Here is a 16,436-nt window from a genome sequence, read left to right as displayed (position 1 = left end):
CTTATGCCCAGAAATCGTGGGTGCTCCATCACTGGAGATTTTTAAGAAGAGGCTAGACATTCATCTGTCTGAGATGGTATACCGGTAGGTCCTCCTGCTTGAGTGGGGGGCTGGACTAAAAGAACTCCAAGGTTCCTCCCAGCTCTATTCTGTTCTCGATAAGCTGTTGCTTTTTCAGGAGGCCACTGGACTTTCTTGTTTTTCCTCAAAGATGTTTCACTTCTCACCCAAGAAGCTTCTTCAGCTCTAACTGATGGTGGGGAATGGAAGGATGTTTTGCTGAGGTAAAAACAAGACTTTTCCAAACCATGTTAAAAAAAAGGTTTGGGCTAACAATAAATCAACATTATCTTCTGTACTTAAAATCAAAAGGCTATCGTTATGGAGCAACAGAAGATGACAAAACCAGACTGCAGTGTCATCTCTACAATTTGGAAGACCTTTCCCAAAGGTGCTTTTTCAGGAGGCCACTCAACTTATATAATGATGTAATGCCATGATAGGAATGACTCAGCAGGGTCTGTGTCTCTTTAAGAACCTGAATATAAAAGGGGAGGCTTTTGCTGGAGTCTCTCTCTCTCTCTTTTCTGTTTCCTGATGTAACTGTGATTTTTTGGAGTTTATTGTTCCTGGTGTATGAAATTGTAGATAGTGTAATATAAACCACCATTTAATATAGGCCACTGTTTACTGTGTTTACTCCTGGGTTATCTCAGTGCAATAAGACTGTGCATGCTCTGACAATAGATATGCTTGTCACCTTGAGGTGGCCAGAATATATAAATAGCAGGATAAAAAATATCATCATCAAAGAGCCTTGGTGGAGCAGTGGGCTAATGCCTCCTTAAGTAACACCAGCTGCCTGCAAATAGTGCAGGTTCGCATCCCACCAGACTCAAGGTTGACTCAGCCTTCCATCCTTCTGAGGTAGGTAAAATGAGGACCCAGATTGTTGGGGGCAATAAGCTGACTTTGTAATAATGCCGCTTGGGGGGGGAGAAAGCCCTAATAAGCAGGCATATACATAGAACGAAGGCTACTGCTAAGCACATTGATTTGTGCTTAAATTGTAAGCTGCCCTGAGTCTTCGGAGAAGGGTGGGATATAAATGGGATTAAAATAAAAAATAAAAAAATAAATCATCATCATCATCTCCTCCTCCTTCTCCTCCTCCTTCTCCTCCTCCCCCTCCTCTTCTTCCTCCTCCCTTCTAGCACTGATGATGTTACCTAGCTGGATCATGAAACGTCTGCAAGAAAACCACCAAGCTCAGAGAGCACCAAGGACTCCACAATCCTTCTCCTCCTCCTTCCTCCCTTTAGACAGGATTGATGCTGAAGCAATTTTACAGGCAGGAATCATTAAGAACAGCTTTTCACATCAAGAACAAAAATGTCCTACCAAATCAAATTCCTATTAACTCTGTGGTCAGAGAAGCAATTTGTCACAAATTAGCAGCTACATTTTGTGGCCAAGATGACTCTCCAATGGCTCACCACATATAAGCAGTAACCTAAAAGGAATAAAAAGTTCACACAGTTGCCGCAGGCTGCACCCAGAGCAGTGTATAAATAGAAGCAATCAACAAAGAGTTCAGGACACAACCTATCACAATGTCCAAAGCGTTAAGACGTTTATGAGCTGGTTATTCCTCGAAGGATCCGAAACAATTGGCATCTAATCAGGGAAATAAGATTGCAGAGGAGGAGACAAACATATCTTGTCATTTCTGGCTATCTCTGCTGTTGCAGAAAAGAAGATAAAGGAGAATTTAAATCCTCGGCTGCATTAAAAAAAAACTTGGCTATGTGGTCATCCTTGAAGAAGGAAGGAAAATAATAATAAAAAAATGCTTCAGTTTCATGGGCTGCTGCATTTTGCAGAGATCTCAAAAGAAATCAAAACTTCTGAGAACGAGACTTTATCTGGACTTTATTTTTGCTGTCTATTATTTTATCTCACACATGTCATACAACCCGCCTTGCCTACCCTACAAGGTTCCATCCCAAAAAGGTGCCGGAACTCCGTTCTGGGCGTTCTATGACAAAAAAGCCATCTATCTATCTATCTATCTATCTATCTATCTATCTATCTATCTATCTATCTATCTATCTATCTATCTATCTATCTATCTATCCATCCATCCATCCATCCATCCATCCATCCATCCATCCATCCATCCATCCATCTATCTATCTATCTATCTATCTATCTATCTATCTATCTATCTATCTATCTATCTATCTATCTATCTATCTATCTATCTATCTATCTATCTATCTCATCTATCATCTGTCAATCTATCTATCTGTCTGTCTGTCTGTCTGACTGACTGCCTGTCGTCTATCTGTCATCTATCTGTCATCTATCATTTGATATGGTGAGCCTATAATGAAAAAAGATTTTCATTCAGAAACAGAGCCATCAATTTATCCTCCCCTTCTACACCATGCCAAATTTGATGCACAGTCAGTAAGTCGAAGAAGACTTTTGTTGAATTGATTTCTAAAAAAACCCCTCAGAAGCAGACAGGTAGGATAGGTTGATGTAGATCAGCACCAGAGATTGAAATATAATCCAGACCATATTCAGATATTGTTGCATGCCCCAAATGTAATTTGCTCTTCAAATGATGGGTCCATCCCATTATCAACCAGCTGGATGACGGTGTTAGCACAGCCTGAGTAATCTTCACTCAAGTCATGTGGCTGATGAGATCTCACTAGGGGGTCTGAAGAAAGTCGCCGTTTCTAAGCCCTGCAATCAGAGCAATCAGAAGTGTGGGAATCGCTAAAATAATGTATTAATCTACAAACCTGTTGTTTCACATTTTTTCTGCAAGTCTGAAAAACAGCAGATTGCTTTGATAAGTAGCTGAGAGGTGCAGGACTGGTGTGAGATATGAAACATATGTTCAAAATCATTTTCAAAACATGCAGAGCCTTAAAATGTATATGTAACAGACATTTGTCACACCAACTTTAAGTATGCACCAGTCATTCTTCCATTCTGATTTGTGGATTAAGAATTTTGCTTTCAAAAATCCTGTAGCTACTTGCATTCTGCTGCAGCCACCTCTCTCAAAAAGAAAGAAGGGAGGGAGGGAGGGAGGGAGGGAGGAAAGAAGGAAGGAAGGAAAGAAAGAAAGAAAGAAAGAAAGAAAGAAAGAAAGAAAGAAAGAAAGAAAGAAAGAAAGAAAGAAGGAAGGAAGAAGCAGGGAGGGAGGGAGGGAGGGAGGGAGAAAGGAAGAAAGAAAGAAGGAGGGAGGGAGGAAGGGAGGGAGGGAGGAAGGAAGGTAGGAAGGAAGGAAAAAAGAAAGAAAGAAAGAAAGAAAGAAAAAGAAAGAAAGAAAGAAAGAAAGAAGAAGGGAGGGAGGAAGGAAGGAAGGAAGGAAGGAAGAAAGAAAGAAAGAAAGAAAGAAAGAAAGAAAGAAAGAAAGAAAGAAAGAAAGAAAGAAAGAAAGAAAGAAAGAAAGAAAGAAACTCTCCTCATCCATAACTGTGGAAATGTTCACCACTTAAAAATGCCATTTTCACCCCTGGCTTTTCCAATGCGTTGCTGTTTTAGCACTATTTGAGCAATTTGTGATTCTTTCCACTTTCTTGATTTGTTACTAGGGTGAAGCAAATCAGCTGGGGATCTAAGTGAATGATATCATGGCTTTATAGATTTATCTTTACAGAGGAGAGTAGAGAATAATAGAGTTGGAAGGGACCTTGGAGGTCTTCTAGTCCAACCCCCTGCTCAAGCAAGAGACCCTATACCATTTCAGACAAATGGCTGTCCAGTCTCTTCTTAAAAACCTCCAGTGTTGGAGCATTCACAACCTCTGAAGGTAAGCCGTTCCACTGGTGAATTGTTCTCACTCTTAGGAAATTTCTCCTTAGTTCTAGGTTGCTTCTCTCCTTGGTTAGTTTCCATCCATTGTTTCTTGTCTTGTCTTCAGATGCTTTGGAGAATAGCTTGACTCCCTTTTCTTTGTGGCAACCCCTCAAATTTTGGAACACTGCTATCAATTCGCCCCAGTCCTCCTTTTCACTAGACAAGCTCAGTCCTGCAACCGTTCTTCATATGTTTTAGTCAGATGTTGAGAGTTTGGGAAAAAATCAGAGAAGAGCAACTAAGGTGATCAAAGGCACGGAGACTAAAACGTACAAAGAACGGCTGCAGGACTTGGGTTTGTCTAGTCAGAAGATAAGAAGAATTCCCAACTCCAATTAGCAGTCATAAATCACATTATCCAATTAGTTTGAAATGCAGGCTTCCCCTCCAATTCTCCAGCCCACCAATTCTTATCATCTCTTATTTCAATAACCTTGGTTCCCACATTAGGTTCAGTATTGTTATGTCTAGCTAGACTCTCGTGCACATTCCTCCCCCCAGCATCATCTAACTCTAACTCTAAGAGTAAAACATAAGAAGAAAATGGCTGCATCTCCATCTGTTGTCAAGGCAAAAACCTCCGATGTTAGCAGCGTTGACAGAATGAATGAATGAATGAATGAATGAATGAATGAATGAATCAATGAATCAATGAATCAATGAATCAAAACTAAACAAGTAAATCCTGAATTCTAGGGGAGAAAGGCCAGACCACAATGCAGTCACGCTCTTTATAAAATTGTGGAAGCTGGTCCATGTTCATTCCACCTTATACTAAAGAAAATCAAGATGGAGTTATTGTGAGTTCATTTCTCACATTTTCTTTTCTTGGGGCTGTGTAATCTTTCTGAATCTGCCCTTTATAGCTTGCTTGCTCGCTCACTCGCTGGTTTCCTATCCTCAAGCTCCGCTCTGCAATCCTTCAAACCAGATAATAAACGATCAGTCGCAACACAGAAGGAGAGCATCTGTCTGGTTTCAAACTTCAAAACTCTTTACCTACAAAATGAACGTGCAAAAAGGTGGAATAATAAATGGCCTTTCAAAGCCCAGGCCTTAGTGGAATTCCCAGTTAAAGCACAAAACAGAGCTGAATGCAAGTTACACATATTTTGCAGACTTTCCCTTTCATAGCAACATTATTTCGCTCCGTTCCAGAAGGGATCTGAAACAACAAGCCGCCAGGAGAAAAAAAAAGACACTGCAGAATACAGAGAAATTGATGCAAAGCTGATTGAACAACATGATATTCCTATGTCATTATCTTCAGTATTATAAAGGGGGGGGGCGGGAGGGGAAACACCTTTGTTTGAGGTTTGTATTTATTTTGCAATTAGGGATTAGATGTAACTTTTTGCCCTTCGGTAGGCTTAAATCAGAATAATAAGGAAATACACGTATGTGTTTGAAATGTAACTAATCACATACGTAAACAGATGTAAGAAACAGTGAACTAAGGAAAGATTGAAAAAGATTAAATAAACAGAAGTGCCGAGCATTATTCACACATTTTCCTCCTCAAAAATGGTTAACCTTCAACTAGAAAGAGGAGAAATGTAGTTATATTATGTTTTCCAAAGGAGAATATTTAGGCAAATTTCTAATCTGTGTGGTAAGCTTCTTTTAGTTTTTTTTTTTTTTTAGAAGGAAAAATTACTTCAGGAAGGATTGCAACCTTATACCTATCAACTAAAAACAGGTATGTTTGAGAAATTTATCTCAACAGACTGCTAATATGAAATGCACTGCAAACATTCATATTTTTTTCCAAAATGCTGTGGCCTCATTTCTAACTCAAAATATACATTCTTGGGGGAGGGGGAAGATGCACACATTTGCAATTCACTAATAAAAATGTCTGTGTACAAATTCCACAAGCTGGAAAAAACAACTCTGAAAGCCCATTTGGGAAGATACATGAAGAAGAATCTATCTATCTATCTATCTATCTATCTATCTATCTATCTATCTATCTATCTATCTATCTATCTATCTATCTATCTATCTCAAATCTCTCTACTTAGACTATGATTTACACTCTGTATTATCTCTATCTCTCTCTCTATCTATCCATTTCTTTCTTTCATTCTTTCTTTCTTTTTTCTTTCTCTATCTATCTATCTATCTATCTATCTATCTATCTATCTATCTACCTATCATCCATTCCTATCTATCTATCATCCATCCATCCATCATCCATCATATCTATCTATCTGTCTGTCTGTCTGTCTGTCTGTCTGTCTGTCTGTCTGTCTGTCTATCTATCTATCTATCTATCTATCTATCTATCTATCTATCTATCTATCTATCTATCATCCATCCATCCTATCTATCTATCTATCTATCTATCTATCTATCTATCTATCTATCTATCTATCTATCTATCTATCTATCTATCTATCTATCTATCTATCTATCTATCTATCAATCATCCATTCCTATCTATCTATCATCCATCCATCCATCATCCATCATATCTATCTATCTATCTATCTATCTATCTATCTATCTATCTATCTATCTATCTATCTATCTATCTATCTATCTATCAATCATCCATCCATTCATCCTATCTATCTATCTATCTATCTATCTATCTATCTATCTATCTATCTATCTATCTATCTATCTATCTATCTATCTATCTATCTATCTATCTATCTATCATCCATCCATTCATCCTATCTATCTATCTATCTATCTATCTATCTATCTATCTATCTATCTATCTATCATCTATCTATCTATCTATCTATCTATCTATCTATCTATCTATCTATCATCCATTCATATCTATCTATCATCCATCCATCCATCATCCATCATATCTATCTATCTATCTATCTATCTATCTATCTATCTATCTATCTATCTATCTATCTATCTATCTATCTATAGAAGAAAGAAAGAAAGAAAGAAAGAAAGAAAGAAAGAAAGAAAGAAAGAAAGAAAGAAAGAAAGAAAGTGTCTAGCTTGTGAGAAACTCAAATGAAAGAACTTCATGTCCTTACATGTGTGAGGTTAGAAATATGAAAGTGAAATTCATCAGCAGATTTCTGCATCTTATATGGAAGCAGGAAGCAATTGCGTAGAAAAAAAGATGACGGGGGTAGAATGAGAATCAGGAATATCAATCTACTTTCTCAAGTTGCATGTATATGGAGAAAAATAAGTAAGAAGACTGTGCAAGGGAAATCCTTGATTTAGGACAGTTGCTTTGTGATCATTTAAAGTTACAACCTACCTGAAAAAGGGGGTTTACAACCTGGATCTGAGGTTTGGACAATCATTACACACACACACACACAAACACACACACACACACAATCATGTGACCACTCTACAGGCCCTCGGCAACACAATTGCAGTGATGCCCATTTGCAAGATGCCACTATCACATGACTGCATCATATGAACTGGCCCTTTTAATTTTAAGCAATATGTCACCACAGCATACAATGGGTTCACATGCACGACTGCTGCTTAAGCACTGGCCAACGTACGACTGCAGTGATTCACTTAAGAGGTACCGCCAAAAAAGTCATAAAAGTGGGACAGTCATGTGGCTGACCTGTTTTAAGAATGTTTTGACTTGCAACTGTAATGGGCAGGTTGCATCACCATTGGAAGTCAAGGAATACCTGTACCACTTTTTTGTTTCAACCATACAATCAAAGCCCGTTCTAAAGATGCCACAACCACCTTGATATATTTTTTTTTAACCCTTCACCAATCAGTGTCCCTAGAAGCAGGCACAACACACACTGAATGTCACCAACAACCTTGCAGGATGATCTGGCCAGTTGGTCAGATTCAGAGTCTTTAGTAGGCAGGGATACACACAGTGGTGGCATTCAGCCGGTTCGCACCAGTTTGGTAGAACTGCTAGCTAAATTTTACTGAGTTCGGAGAACTGCTTAATGCACAGTGCTTCTGGAATGCAGTCTAGGCCTCGGAGGTCTGGAAGAGGCCTCCCAAGCCTAGAACGGCCCACTGGAAGTGTGTGGATACCACTTCTGGAAGTCAATTCTAGGCCTTGGAGGCCCAGGACTGCATCAAATAAGAGAACTGGTTGTTCAGGTATTTGAATCCCACCACTGGGTACACATCAGCCAACCTTTAGTAGCCTGGTACATCAATGGCAATAGTGAGAGTGCTTAGACTTATATATTGCCCCACAGTGCTTTATAGCAGTTTTCTGAGCAGTTTACAAAGTCAACATATGTTTCACCCAGCAATCTGGGTCCTCCTTTTACTGGGCTTGGAAAGATGGAAGGCTGAGTCAACCTCAAACCCATCAGGATCGAGCCGCATACAGTGGGCAGAGTTTGTCTGCAATACTCTATTCTAACCACTGTGCCACCAGTGCCCTAGTACTGTAGATTCGTATTCTGTTCAAAAATTCCCAGCCAGGCAAGGAGGAGGGTTCAACTAACCTTGAGCATTTGGTCAGCCACAAAAGACCTAGGACTGACCCCCACCCCCACCCCCCACCCCCACATACTAAGTTCCATGAAACTTTGTTCCCAAGGGAAGGCAATCATTCTGGGGAGATTCTTGTAATATAGGTAGAATGCAATAAAGTAGTCGTCTTGACAAGGGGATCAAGTTGCCTGCACCTGACATATTCTTTTCTTTGCTTAACTCACTTGGGTTTATGTCATGTCTGCATGATTTAGAAGGAAAGTATTTTGTTGGTTTATTTTTACGACATCTTTCGGAGACCTTACTGTTACTTCCACTGTACAATGTATCTGTTGGTGTTATGTAGATGGGCCTATTCTGGTCAAATGAGGATAAGCCTAATTAGTTCGCCATATGCTCACTTTCACTTATAAATTGAAAAATCGGCTTCGTGCCATTGACACATCCACTCTTGTCATCTCCTGCTGCTGTGGATATCACGGAAGCAATCAGCTTCCTTAGCCCAGTGTACGCTCATATGCTATTGCATATGAGACACAATCTTTTTCTTTCTCTCAAGCACACACACACACACACACACACACACACACACACATGAAAGACACTGCTCTCCAGTTTGCTTAATGAAATATTCAGAAGAGCAACAAAGAACTATAAAGAGAGAGAGAGGGAGAGAGAGAAAAAAAATTGCCCTGAGCAGAACGGCTTATTAGTTATGCCAAGATACCTTTTCAATTGCCTGAACTGAAAGATAAGATGAGAATCATTAAAAGGTGCGTTTGCATTTGCCAGTTTTCATATATTTATTGCGCTGGTCCTTCTGCTTTTTCCGTTAAAAAGGGAGGCCAACATGCCTGCGGGGTCATCAATTAGGATGAAAAAAATAACAATCAAAGGCGCTTGCTTCGTGGGCTGCTACAGTACATCAACATCTTAAACAGAAAGCGCAGAAGTAGCTTTATTAGGCTGGATATTGGAGATCTTACCGGGTCATTTCTAGATGTGATAACACGCAAATGTTTGCTTGGAGGGTGTGTTTTTTTTGTCAGCTCTTCCCTTCCATGGCCCTGGAGAACAGTTTCCCCACTGAAATGATTTCTAGTCCCTGAACCTTCAAATCTTATCCCTCGAACCTTAAAAGCCAGGGGTCCCCAACCCCCAGTCCATGGACCAGTACTGGGTTGCTGGCATGCCAGCAACCGGTCCACACAAACAAACAAAGCTCCATTGGCAGGCTGCAGGTTGCATACAAAACCACGCCCCCTCGAGTCCACAGAACCGGTCCCTGGTGCCCAAAAGGTTGTGGACATCTATTCAAAGCAGCTACAAGCCTTGCTAAAAAGAATTAAATTGCTGCACTCTTCTTAGCCGAAGGGAAGATGCAAAGCCATCAAGCCACCTTTCCCCTTAAAAGACCTTCTGTTAAGCTCAGAAGCCAGGATTAGCGACGAGATGAGAATTCCTTCACATAATTTTTTTTAAAAAAGACATAAGCTTCATTGGAAAACAACAGCAAAGCTATCCTTACTGTGATTTCAATTACAGTACAGCTGGGGCAGAAGGAAATTCGGATGAAAAGAGGGAACAACATATGTTCTAAAATTCTCCACCAAATGTTGGGGGGCAGCAACTATGTTTTTTTTTTTTGGAGTGTGTGTGTGTGGATTTTTCCTAGGAAAAGGAAAGATTTTTTTTATTCTTCATGTCATTACAGAAAATGCCCAGCAGGAATTTCTTTCTTGATGTCTTTTCTTGATGTTGCACTGAAGGGTAGGAAGTCTTGAAATCCCGGATTGATTGAAGGGAGTCTTATGGCACAAGAAGCAGAATATTCATCCTTGGCACCATTATAAAATCTGCAAGAATATTGTTGTGGTTAGCGGCGAAGTCGTGTCCGACCCATTGCGACCCTATGGACAACGTTCCTCCAGGCCTTCCTGTCCTCTACCATCTTCTGGAGTCCATTTAAGCTCACGCCTCCTGCTTCAGTGACTCCATCCAGCCACCTCATTCTCTGTTGTCCCCTTCTTCTCTTGCCCTCCACCTTTCCCAGCATGAGGCTCTTCTCCAGTGAGTCCTTCCTTCTCATTAGGTGGCCAAAGTATTTGAGTTTTAGCTTCAGGATCTGGCCTTCTAAAGAGCAGTCAGGGTTGATCTCCTCTAGGACTGACCTCTGTTCAAGTCCATTTCTCCAAAATTCTTCTCCTGTGGAGTTTTTCATCACATTGTGTGAAAACTGGTACAAAAAAACCCCTGTTTTTCCTCTATGTTTTTCCCCCTCTAATCATCCTTGCAGTCATTAACACAGGGAGCTTTAAGGAACTCAGGACTTTGCCAAAAATAGATTGTGTAGAGAGTAGTAAAAGATATATGATTTTTCCATATCTCTCTGCCTTCTAAGGTGGGTTTTGATTTCTTAAAACAAACCACTTTCTCTTGCAAGCAACTGGAACAAACCAAACAGAGACTTTAGAGGTCATCTAGTCAAACCCCCTGCTCCCGCAGAAGACCCATAGTATATAGAATAGAATAGAATAGAATAGAATAGAATAGAATAGAATAGAATAGAATAGAATAGAATAGAATAGAATAGAATAGAATAGAATAGAATAGAATAGAATAGAATAGAAAATGGAATTGTATAGAAATAGAATAGAATGGAATATATGGAATAGAATAGAACAGAATGGAACAGAATAGAATAGAATAGAATAGAATAGAATAGAATAGAATAGAATAGAATAGAATAGAATAGAATAGAATAGAATAGAATAGAATAGAATAGAATAGAATAGAATAGAATAGAATAGAATGACAGAGTTGGAAGGGAGAAATTAGCAGATTTTGTAAAGACAGAGAAAAAGAAAAAAAAATATCTGCATCTATCTGCACCGGCCATATTAAATTGCAGCAGCAATTTCCGACAGAAAGACAATTATGTTCCTATGTGCCATGGAATCTTGGATAGGTATCCATGGAATTTGAGGCTTTCATCAAAATCACAAAATCAAGCTCCACTTTGCATGCATCATGATGCACATACAGAAGAGGCAGAAGTCATATTGCAGGAGGGAGGTAGGGAAGGAAGAGAGGGGGGGAGAGAGAGGAAGAGTGAGAGAGCAAGAGAGAGAGAGAGAGAGAGAGAGAGAGAGAGAGAGAGAGAGAGAGAGAGAGAGAGAGAGAGAGAGAGAGAGAGGAAGGAAGGAAGGAAGGAAGGAAGGAAGGAAGGAAGGAAGGAAGGAAGGAAGGAAGGAAGGAAGGAAGGAAGGAAGGAAGGAAAACAGGGAGGGAGGGCGGGAAAGGAAGGTATGGAAGAGAAGGAGAGAGAGAGAGAGAGAAAGAAAGAAGAAAGAAAGAAAGAAAGAAAGAAAGAAAGAAAGAAAGAAAGGAAGGAAGGAAGGAAGGAAGGAAGGAAGGAAGGAAGGAAGGAAGGAAGGAAGGAAGGAAGGAAGGAGGAAGGAAGGAAGGAAGGAAGGAAGGAAGGAAGGAAGAAAGAAAGAAAGAAAGAAAGAAAGAAAGAGGGAGGGAGGGAAAGGAAAGTATGGAAGAGGGGGAGAGAGAGAGGAAGAGAAAGAAAGAAAGAAAGAAAGAAAGAAAGAAAGAAAGAAAGAAAGAAAGAAAGAAAGAGGGAGGGAGGGAGGGAAAGGAAAGTATGGAAGAGAGGGGGAGAGAGTGGGGAAGAAAGAAAGAAAGAAAGAAAGAAAGAAAGGAAGGAAGGAAGGAAGGAAGGAAGGAAGAAAGAAAGAAAGAAAGAAAGAAAGAAAGAAAGAAAGAAAGAAAGAAAGAAAGAAAGAAAGAAAGAAAGAAAGAAAGAAAGAAAGAAAGAAAGAAAGAAAGAGGAAGGGAGGGAGGGAGGTGAGATAAGAGGGAGGGAGGGAAGGAAGGAAAAAGGGAGGGAGGGAGGAATGTAAAATCAGAAGCACAAATTTAGCTGAATATAAATATTCTGGGATGCATATGCAGATTTTTTATGAGCAAAACATCTCTGTAAAGATGAATAAATCTGCCTACTTTGCTTTCCCTGGCCTTTTGAAGACTCATTCGGAGTCTTTCCTTCAGGTTTCCGAAGACGTGGGCAAGTTTGCTAAGCATGTATTATAAGAGAACTATAACAACAACAAAAAACTAAACAATGTTCTCATCAGTTCCCTAATTGGCTTCAGAAAATCATTCAAAGAAAGCGTAACTCTCAGGGCTTGTAGGGTTGTTGTTGTTGTTGTTGTTGTTTTGTTTTTCAGAAGCATCTGATTTGATACAGTACTTGGAGAAAGAAGTGGCTACGATAGACTCGCTTAGATCCAGCAGAAGTCTTAATGTTTTTAATAATATTTTGCCCCCAACCATCACAGCCCAGCGGATAGATGGATGAATGGATAAATAAGTAGAGTTATAATTTAAATGGACATCTCTGCCTTTTGGTTTTAAAAAAAAATCATATTAATTCCTTCTCGCCCCTTTAATTGCTACAGAGCCAAGTTGCGGGATGTTATTTTTTGTGCAATAAATGTCATTTCGCATTAGGGCAACCAAAGATTGTGCAAAGGATCAATGAATGCTAATGTCATCAGAGCAGAGAACTGTTTAAGATTGCCGTATTTTGTTTAGAGTTATTGCTTTATTGAAAAAATTCAACCTATCTTAAAATGTTAATGATTCATGCGTATTCCCTTAGTGGTTTCACATAAACAATGTCTTTCCTCATTCGCTTTAATAGCCACAGTCAAGCCAACCTGTAGCTTTGCATTAAAATACAACTGCCTTACATAGAAAATGCTTGGTGTTCATATTTTTCTACTCTGCTTGATCTTGATTTCCAAACTTTAGCCATGAAATAGCATTTTAAAAAATAAAATAAAATAAAAACATAAAATAAAATATAAAAGAAAATAAAAATAAATAAAATAAAATAAAATAAAAACATAAAATAAAATATAAAAGAAAATAAAATAAAATAAAATATAAAATAAAATATAAAATAAAGTAAAATAAAATAAATAAAATTAAAAAATAAATAAAATATAAAATATAAAATAATATAAAATATAAAATAATATAAAATATAAAATATAAAATATAAAATAATAAAATAAAATAAAATAAAATAAAATAAAATAAAATAATAAAATAAAATAAAATAATAAAATAAAATAAAATAAAATAAAATAAAATAAAATTAAAATAAAATAAAATAAAATAAAATAAAATAAAATAAAATAAAATAAAATAAAATAAAATAATAATAAAATAATAGGGACATTTCATTTATTTATTTTTCACATTTCGGAACCTCCCAATTCACAACCCTTTCAACTTAGATGGCAACATTGAGCTACCTTCAAGGTGATTTCTATGTTCTTTTATTAATAATATTTATTATTATACTGCCTGGGACGCGGTGGCTCAGTGGGTTAGGACGCTGAGTTTGTCGATCAGAAGGTCGACAGTTTGGCGGGTCGAATCCCGAGTGCCGCATAACAGAGTGAGCGCCTGTTACTCGTCCCAGCTTCTGCCAACCTAGCAGTTCGAAAGCATGTAAAAAATGCAAGTAGAAAAATAGGGACCACTACGGTGGGAAGGTAACAGCGTTCCGTGCACCTTTGCCGTCTAGTCATGCCGGCCACATGACCACGGAGACGTCCTCGGACAAGCGCTGGCTCTTCGGCTTTGAAACGGAGATGAGCACCGGCCCCTAGAGTTGGAAACGACTAGCACGCATGTGCGGGGGAACCTTTACCTTTACCTTTTATTACTATACTGCTCAAAAAAATAAAGGGAACACAAGATAAGACATCCTACTATTAAATACAGTACATTGTGTTGTTTAAGTGTTCCCTTTATTTTTTTGAGCAGTATATTAGTAATCATCATCTCTCTAGCTTTCGGGGTTCCTCCCACCTCTGCACCAAAGACGGATGTTAAAAAGATCAAGGGAGTCCTCCATATTGAACAGACAATTCAACAACATTTGTGTCAACAACTCCATTTGCTGAGTGTCCAGGTACAAAGTTTGCCACTTTTTATGGATGATCTTAATCTGCAGGAGTAAGACACCGACGGCTTCCAGACCTTGATGATCTATGAACCTCACTTCTTAGTACAGGTGGCTCTCAACTTACAACAGTCCATTTAGTCCAAGGTCCCTTCCAACTTTATATTATTATTATTATTATTATTATTATTATTATTATTATTATTATTATTATTATTATTATTATTATTATTATAGTGGCCGATCAAAGTTACAACATCGCTGAAAAAAAAGTGATTTATGACCCTTTTTCACACTTGCGACCATTGTAGCTTCCTCGGGATCACGGGATCAAAAAATTCAGACGCTTGGCAACTGACTCACATTTATGACAGTTGCATTGCCCTGGGGGTGGGGGGGGGTCACGTTATCCCCTTTTGCGACCTTCTGACAAAAAAAAAATCAATGGCGAAGCCAGATTCACTTAGCCACCTTATTACTTACTTAACAGCTGCAATGATTCACTTAACAACTGCAGTAAGAAAGGTCATAAAATGGGGTAAAACTGACTTATAAAAGGTAATAATAATAATAATAATAATAATAATAATAATAATAGTAATAATAATAATAGTAATAATAATAATAATAATAGTAATAATAATAATAATAATAATAATAATAATAATAATAATAATAATAATAATAATAATAATAATAATAATAATAATAATAATAATAATAATAATGTTGGAAAGGCCTTGGAGGTCATCTAGTCCAACCCCCTGCTCAGGCAGGAAACCCTATACCATTTCAGGCAAATGGCTGTCCAGTCTCTTCTTAAAAACTTCCAGTGTTGGAGCATTCTCAGCTTCTGGAGGCAGGTTGTTCCACTGGTTAATTGTTCTGACTATCAGGAAGTTTCTCCTTAGTTCCAGGTTGCTTCTCTCTTTGGTTAGTTTCCATCCATTGCTTCTTGTTCTGCCTTCGGGTGCTTTGGAGAATAGCTTGGCTCCCTCTTCTTTGGGGCAGCCCCTGAGATATTGGAACACTGCTATCATGTCACCCCTCGTCCTTCTCTTCATTAGACTAGACATTCCCAATTCCAGCAACCATTCTGTATATGTTTTAGTGTCCCACCAAGTTGTAATTGAGCCACCTAGAAGCTAAAAATTCTGTCACATATTGGAAGCATGATAGGATGCATCAATGGAAAGAACCCAGTATTTATTTAAACAAATATATATTTGGAGAGGATTCAAATAAAGGTTACAGTGAAAATCAGTTAATAGACTGAGGTTTAGAGCTGATGCTTGCGTAACGTGCAGTCTGCATGTAGATTAACTTTTATCTTCTCTTGGCCAAAATTCCAATACACTATAATAAAAAGGAAAGGTCATATGTAGATATTAGAGTTCTTGAAAAGGAAGCAGGAAATATAATGATTTGTATAAAGGAGACATAGTGGACTATTTGATTTTGGCTAAATTATAGCAGTATGAAACTCAGGCAGGGTATATCTGTTAAGAATATGGGAAAGAATAATTTGATTTTAAAAGATTCATTTCCTCTACAGAAAACAATAAACTGAAGGGTAAATAATGCATTTTCATTATTGGGGAAAAAAAACACCTTTATTTTCTCCCCTAAAAAGTGCCTAGTGTAAAATCCTAAATAATATAATTGCTATATGCTTTCCAAAGTCACATCTCAAAGCATTTTACAAATAAACTAAAATATCTTTGGAAATAGAATTGTTTAAACCAGCAATCTGATTATGAGAAGGAAATTGCTAATTAAATGACTACTAAGTCTAATTATAAGATAAAATGGTTTGCTGAAATAGAACTGTATGGACAGATAGATTAAACAATATTGGTATAAATTAGTTTTACCACTGTTATTATTTTTTTCCAGACTCTCTTTGTTTTTTTTTTTAGTTTTCTATTTCTAATTTCCCTTCTGTGCACTAATAATGTTGCTTAGCCCCAAAGGGGGGAAAAAACATAATGGATATATGTATGAATGTTATGAATACTTACTTCCTAGTAGTAGATCCACCCTTGGTTTTTATGCATCATAATCAGGTATAAGGTTAATCTGGGAGATCAATTTATTTATTTATTTTATTAGATTTATATACCGCCCTTTCCCGAAGGAC

At 37.9% G+C, this 16,436-nt stretch overlaps 1 long non-coding RNA gene across 1 annotated transcript; it reads left to right on the top strand.

The window, feature by feature from the left end:
• The first annotated feature begins 2,905 nt into the window (after nucleotides 1–2,905).
• On the top strand, nucleotides 2,906–12,146 carry LOC308671191. The gene is made up of 2 exons (XR_014027162.1): nucleotides 2,906–3,500; nucleotides 11,997–12,146. It is a non-coding gene; the product is annotated as an uncharacterized lncRNA (long non-coding RNA).
• The last annotated feature ends 4,290 nt before the right edge of the window (nucleotides 12,147–16,436 follow it).

Source organism: Vipera berus (genome assembly GCF_964194415.1).
Source record: "Vipera berus genome assembly, chromosome: 7".
Lineage (NCBI taxonomy): Eukaryota > Metazoa > Chordata > Lepidosauria > Squamata > Viperidae > Vipera > Vipera berus.
This window is presented reverse-complemented; position numbering and strand designations above follow the sequence as displayed.